We start from the raw sequence: 7,500 nt of genomic DNA on the forward strand, positions 1-7,500 counted from the left end.
ATATATATATATATATATATATATATATATATATATATATATATATATATATATATATAATTTATGTGTTTATGTGTGTGTTTGTGTGTAAAAATCCAACAGGCATTCACAATCATTTGCTCTCGATCTTGTAAAATGAAGTTTTTTTTTTTTTCATCAATCCCAGAAATTCTTATTTTGATTTGTGAATTGTTATTCTAGGAACAATTTATATTACTCCACCACCAAAAATAACCATTCAGCCCAAACTGAGATAAACGTCTGAATTGGCTTTCCTTTGGCAGATATCAACATGAAAATTGATACAGACAAAGTTAATATCAATCCTATAATTCTATTCCATTTGTTTTTGTTATTTTTATTTCCCAAGTTATTATTATTATTATTATTATTATTATTATTATTATTATTATTATTATTATTATTCTTATCACTCTTTCAGTGCCATCACCTCCGAGTAATCTAACGATCGAAGTGGGAGCGTGCGGGAGGCCCTCGCATCGTGGGATCCCCCTCAGACGGGCGGTTACTCGGCCTTCAAGCTCAAGGTCACCCTAATCTCCGAGTCCGAGAACAGCATTGCCAGCTTCCCCATCTCTGAGAACCAGACGACCTTCGCCCTTAAGAATCTGACGCCGGGGGGCGTCGTACGAGTTGCAGCTTTACACCGTCTACGAGACCAAAGAGAGTGACGCCTACATCACAGTCCATTTCACCACCATGGAGTCTCGTCTCGTCTCATCTTGCTTGAGTCTGGTTACCTCCGCCAACGAAGATGGAAGGTTATGTTTTCATCCACAGTTTGTGTGTTTGTTTGTGAACAGCTTCCTGGCCACAATTCTAATCGTAAAGTAATGAAACTTGCAGGGATTAACTGTTATGTAAATAGCTATAAATGATTATATTTTGGAAGGTCAAGATGAAAGGTCAAGGTTACAGTCAAGAAAAATGTCCAATTAACGTAATCATCCATAAGTTTGGACATTGTTGTCACAGGGACTTCAAACTTGGTGCATATTTGAGAGCCTGAAAATCCACGCCGATTAATACACCTTAAGGTTAAAGGTCAAGGTCAAGCAAAAGGTCGAGAAATAAGCAGCCGCGGCGGAGTTCTGTGCTCTACTGAGTGCCCCTCTAATTCCCTCGTTAATCCAATGGGTTATTGGATTCATTTATATCAGAAGATTCTCTTATTAATAAATCATGCTCTATATCCTCTGCCATTGGTATTATTATTATTAATTGTTATGAAATATTATTTGTTTTTTGTTATTCGTTATTAGTTATTTATTGGAAATTAATTTATCACTTACATATTATCTATTTTTTATTGTTTATTATTTATTATTCATTATTTAATATTTATTAATTATTACTCATTATTTATTATTTCTTTTTCATTATTTATTATTTATTATCAAAAAGGAAGGGGATTAACCATCTCAATGAGTCAAGCTTGGCTCATATAAAGGTGGCTGAAATAAATTTGGGAAGAAAAATATATTTCCTATCGAAGATGACAAATATATAAACAAAACATATGGTTTATATATAAATAAAAAAAATATAAGATAAGAGTTTGTAATAAAGAAAAACTCAAATCCTAAATATAAAACCTGCTTCTTGAAAATTTTAAAATCTTAAAGTTGGTGAAATTTTCAGAGCCCCATGAAATGTCAGGTAATGTAAAATCATTCAATAACTTATTCTTTTATGATTCACATTTGTTTTGTGAACATTCATGAGCTATTTACGGCTTTTAATGTTTATTCATAATTTAATATTATTTTCTTTTACTAATGTGCAAAAATCTGCATTCAAATACTTATTTAAAGACCTTGCCTTTTTTTACTCTTTGGTCCTCGCATTTGCGTTTATGTTTATACGTAATATAAACTCACAATTTATAGAAAAAAAGGAAATGAATAAATTTTCTGCTTTCGAAGGGACCGTCTCCTTTCCTCTTCATAAAACGAAAACGTGGGTTGATTTTAGTTATCCTATATACACGGAAAAATTGTGTTTTTTACTGCATGTTTATAAACCTTACATTTGTTAATCTCCTCCTACTGCCTTCAGGACCCAATGCACCTGGGAGGTTCATCATGTGGTACCGGAATGAAACGGCAATTTTGGCTCCGTGGCATCGGCCTCACCCGGCTGGAATCTACTCCCATTACCAAGTAAGTGGATACGACACCAAAGGATTTATTGTAATGGGTTTGGTGTCTTATTTGGAATGAACAACCGACCTTGATTTGTAGTTATCAGCTGTAAAAGTTTTTTTTGGAAATATTTTCTTTTTAAATTATGATATGGTTAATTAGCACAGATGTGTACTGATTGTGTATGGGTGGGGCTGAATGTGCTACGTGTATGCATAATGATATCAATGTAGACTTATTTGATAATGATTATTCACTTTATAGAACATTTTCATTTCATGCATGACACTAGATTTGTAGAGTTTGGTCTTTATTGTCCACTGCAGGACATTTTATCTGATACAGGAATATGTTTGTAACTTCAGCTAACATATTTTTTTTTTCTTTAAACCCATCATTCAATCTCCATCTGTCCAAATCATAGGGATGTTTTAGCTCAGTCTTGAGGGGAGGGAGATGTGTATGATTTCTGACTTATTCTAATGCATAATTATACTTATGTGGTTCTTTTTGTTTGATAGGTGGCATAATAAAAATATTTTTTTTGTTTAATTTTTAAGCAAAGGGAATATTTTTTTTGTGAGATTAATAATATTTTTTGTTTTATTCTTATTTGATATTACGGCTTCCGTACATAGACTATCTTTATCACTATTATTATCAATATTATTATTATAAGTGGCATGAATTCCATATCCCTCTCCATTTGGTAACTGAAATTTACTGTATTGTCACCTTATCTGTTTACAATGTTAGATATTTATCGACTCCAGATATTTCCTTAGTTCACCTAAGTACTGCAACGTGGTATGCATATCTCACTGGTATTATCAGTAGGATGAACAGGCTGTGCTTGTAAGACTTAGTGACACTGGGCTGTTTCTACTTTCGTTGTTCTTGTTTCAATTTATGATGATATCATTGCATTTGAATTTTGTATACTTTACATTTACTCTCTACAGGACATACACTCTCATTTTATCTTGTTCGCTCAGAGAATTCAACATTTCATATCACGTATTGCTCATTTACTGTTAAATCGTCACTGTCAAAGGACATATATTTTGGAGAGAGAGAGAGAGAGAGAGAGAGAGAGAGAGAGAGAGAGAGAGAGAGAGAGAGAGAGAGAATTGTCTGGTAATCATAGTTTTGCCAACTCTATGAGAACAGAGGAGAATGGGAAGAAAATAGGCCCGACTAATCGGTTTATTTGTAGGCGAAGGAGAAAGGAGCCGTAACCAGTGAGAGGGATCCAATGTAATACTGTCTGGCTAGTCAAGTCCGAGGACCCAATAATTCTCTAGTTGTAGTATCTCAACGGGTGGCTGGAATGTATATAAAAAAATCCAGACCTCTTCGTCCTATATTTAATCAAATTTGATGACTCGGGTAACAAGGAGGGAGACTGGTGTATTTTGTAGTCAGGAAAGATGGAATAATTATTTCTACAGTTGGATTTGGCAGTTCTTTGTCCAAACTTGATTAAAAACCGTTGAATCAAAATCTTGTGATCTCCATACAGTTCTCCAAACAGTTCACGTTGATGTTCAGAAACTCGTCAAATTAAAATCTTGTCATTGGAGGTACTCTTTTCCAGCAAAAGGACATCAAAAAATATACATGGACTTCACCATGTGGCAATTACTGAAATAAAATAGATCACATAACCATTAATAAAGAGAGGAGGCCAGAAATGTAAGAAGCTGGCGAAGTGCAGACATTGGTAGTGATCACCAGGTCCTCGTTGACACACTGAAATTAAAACTGAAAGCACTCAACAGAAATGTAGATAGAATACCTAGGTTCGATACAACCAAGGTTCTGGAAGATGATCACAGAGAAAAATTTGCAATTGAATGTAGGAATCGATTTGAAGTCTTAGAGACTCTGAGAGATGAAGGACAGACAATTAATGAAGAATGGTGTGATATTTTAGGACATGCACTTAAAGGGAGAAGCCATGGATATCAAGTGATACTTAGGATACTATAAAAAGAAACAAAGACAGATATTGAAGGTTGTCGAGGAAGTAAGAAAAATTCCAAAGTAGAGGGTGATATGTAATCCAGTATCGATAGAGGTCAAAATAAAAGCCAAGAATGACTGGAGGGAATATTTAAACAGGAAAGCAGAAAAGGCTGACTAAGCTATGAATTCAGGGAGAAGTTACGTTGTAAGAATGGAGCATAGAATTATTGAAGAAATTTCTATGGGAGCCAAGTAGATGAAGCATATGGCCATAAAAAAGAGAGATGGGTCTGTTTTAACAACCGAGGATGAAGAAAGGCAAAGTGAGGTCATTAATAGGAAAGACAAAGGGAATAATTTGAATGATATGCACAAAACTGATGAACATCTTGATGTTCCTATGGATTAATTCAGTGTGTTTGAAATCGAAGCTAGTATTGAAAAACTCAGGAGATGGAAAGCCCTTGGTCATGGTGGAATAACTGGTGAGATGGAACTGGCTGAAAATTAAGTGAATTCCAGAATACTTAATAAGTTATTTTGTAAAATGTGGCATGAAGAGACAAAACCTGATGAAAGGGAACTAGGGGTGTCGGTGAAAATAGCAAACAAAATCATTACAAAGGCATCATACTTACGTCAGTTGTCATGAAAATATATAGGATTCTTATTCTAAAATGACTAAAGAGAGAGATTGAAGAAAAGGTGAGGGATGGAGAAGCAGTATTTAAAAAAGATAGAAGTTTATTGACCAAATTTTACTTTTAATACATGATACGCAGTAATATATGAAACATAGATATTAGCTTTTTATGTTATTTGTGGACTTTGACACAACCTTTGATAGTGTGCACCGACCAATTTTGAGGAGAGTCCTTCGTTATTTTGGAGTTCCTTTTAACATAGCCCATTGAGGAGAGGAAACAATGAAAAATAGAATATCTCAAGAACATTAATATCATTAAAATAAATATTTTCTAAATAAATTAGAAAAACTTTAAATAAAACAAGGGAAGAAGAAATGTGATATAATAGTGTGCCAGAGTGTACCCCCAAACAAGAGAACTCTATCCCAAGGCAGTGGGAGACCATGGTATAGACTCTAGAGGCTAAGGCACTAACGAAGACTAGGGAACATGAACATAGCAAGTGCGGAGTTAATGGTGTCTAATGAATTTCCAGCGAACAGCGGAGTACTTTTGGGAATGTGTTGTCAACTATGTTGTTCATCCTCCTCGTGGATTTTGTAATGCATAGAACAGTTGGGGATAGAGGAGATGTATTGGACTGGATTGGTAGCAGGAAATTAGTGGTTCTTGGATATGGAGATGGCGCTGTCCTTATTAGCAAAACTCCAATGTATTTAGAGCGTTTTCTTACCAGAATGCATTAAATATCACACGAGTTTGAGTTCAAGAAAAATAGAAAGAGGACAAAGATGATGAGAAAGATGTATGGAATTGGAGATGGAATATCATTGGAAGGAGAAAAGATAAATGAGTTAGAATCATTTAAATATTTAGGAATTATGATCGCTTATACAGGGTATTGAGAATTGGAGTTCAATGAATGATTGAATAAAACAAATCAGACAATAGGTAAGTTAAGTAAACTTTGGAAATTAAATAGTCTGAGATTACGCAAAAATTTCCAGTTGTACTGTATATCAGTTTAGTGGGATTAGTGTTACTCTATGGTCATGAGCCATCGTTTGATAATGAAACCATATCCAAAAGATTTTGTAAATTTGAAAACAAAGCCCTTAAAAGAATATTGGGAGTTAAATGGCAGGGCTGAATTAGAAGTAGAAAATAAAAGATATATATATATATATATATATATATATATATATATATATATATATATATATATATATATATATATATATATATATATATATGTATGTATATATACACACACACACACACATATATATATATATATATATATATATATATATATACAAAATGTATATATATATATATATATATATATATATATATATATATATATATATATATATACAAAATGTATATATATACATACATATATATATATATATATATATATATATATATATGTATATATATACATACATATGTATATATATATATATATATATATATATATATATATATATATATATATGCATATATATATATATATATATATACATATATACATATGTATATATATATATATATATATATATATATATATATATATATATATATATATATATATATACATATATATATATATATATATATATATATATATATATATAAATATATATATACTGTGTATATATACACTATATATATGTATATATATATATACATACATATATATATATATATATATATATATATATATATATATATATATATATATATATATATATATATACCTATATATACATACACACACACACACACACACATATATATATATATATATATATATATATGCATATATATATATATATATATATATATATATATATATATATATATATATATATATATATATATATTACTATATTACAGGATAATCTTCGTTAGCACGAAGATAACTCAATATATGGTAGTTCATATAAGGGAAATTGAGAGATGTGTAGAAGTAGAAATGCTCTAAAGTTTCGCCTGCCACTGGACCTCTTCTTGGAGCGGATATAGATGCTGACTCAAATGATATTAAAAGTTGTGTTAAAGAAGTCATTGATATAAATTTTATTAAGACAGAAGAATTTGAAATCTTCAGTTCAGAGAGCAAAGTTTTCAAACTAACAGTAAATCTAGACGAAAGGGAATGTTTATTTAACTCTGTCATAGTTAATAAATATTACATTAAGAGACATTAAGAAAAAACTTTCTGATTTTATCATTGAAACTATTTTTTTTTTATCTTATATTATTATTGATATTTTTAATTTTGCTTTCTATTTATCATAGCATTGAAAGATTGTATATATAATTGTTGCTCTTTGGCGAAAAATATTGATTTGGTCAGAGAGTTTACAGAAAGTCAGCATGACTTTATATTTTGACAAGAAACATTTGATACAGAAAACAGACTTGGTGATTTACAGTTTATTGATGAACATTTTGAAGTCATAGGGTCACCGGCAGTCTATTCGGAGAAAGCTATTGAGTGTTTTTTCCGGTAGACGTGAGGGTGGGTTAGCTTGTCTTTCGAGAAAAATATTCTTCTCTTGATATCAAAAAGTTTATAATAGAAAAGGATTTTATTGTAATGTCTGTTCTTCATAACCGAAAATTTTTTGTTTTTTGTGAATGTATATATCCGAAGTGACATTTGTAGAATTTATAACTTGATTATCTTGAATAAATATTAACTGAGATTA

The 7,500-nt window shown here is 31.0% G+C and overlaps 1 protein-coding gene across 9 annotated transcripts in view; it reads left to right on the forward strand.

Annotated features, from left to right (window-relative positions):
• LOC137627117 (tyrosine-protein phosphatase 10D-like) overlaps positions 1-7,500 on the forward strand; it is a 616,151-nt gene that overhangs the window by 7,987 nt on the left and 600,664 nt on the right. For 6 of the 9 annotated variants that reach the window (XR_011041118.1, XR_011041115.1, XR_011041116.1 and 3 more), the window contains one exon: positions 443-2,183. The gene's annotated coding sequence lies outside the window, so the exon portion shown is untranslated. The remainder of the gene's footprint in view (positions 1-442; positions 2,184-7,500) is intronic. The other 3 variants (XR_011041108.1, XR_011041109.1, XR_011041123.1) reach the window with 2 other exon arrangements.

Source organism: Palaemon carinicauda, chromosome 34, assembly GCF_036898095.1.
Source record: "Palaemon carinicauda isolate YSFRI2023 chromosome 34, ASM3689809v2, whole genome shotgun sequence".
NCBI classification, from domain to species: domain Eukaryota; kingdom Metazoa; phylum Arthropoda; class Malacostraca; order Decapoda; family Palaemonidae; genus Palaemon; species Palaemon carinicauda.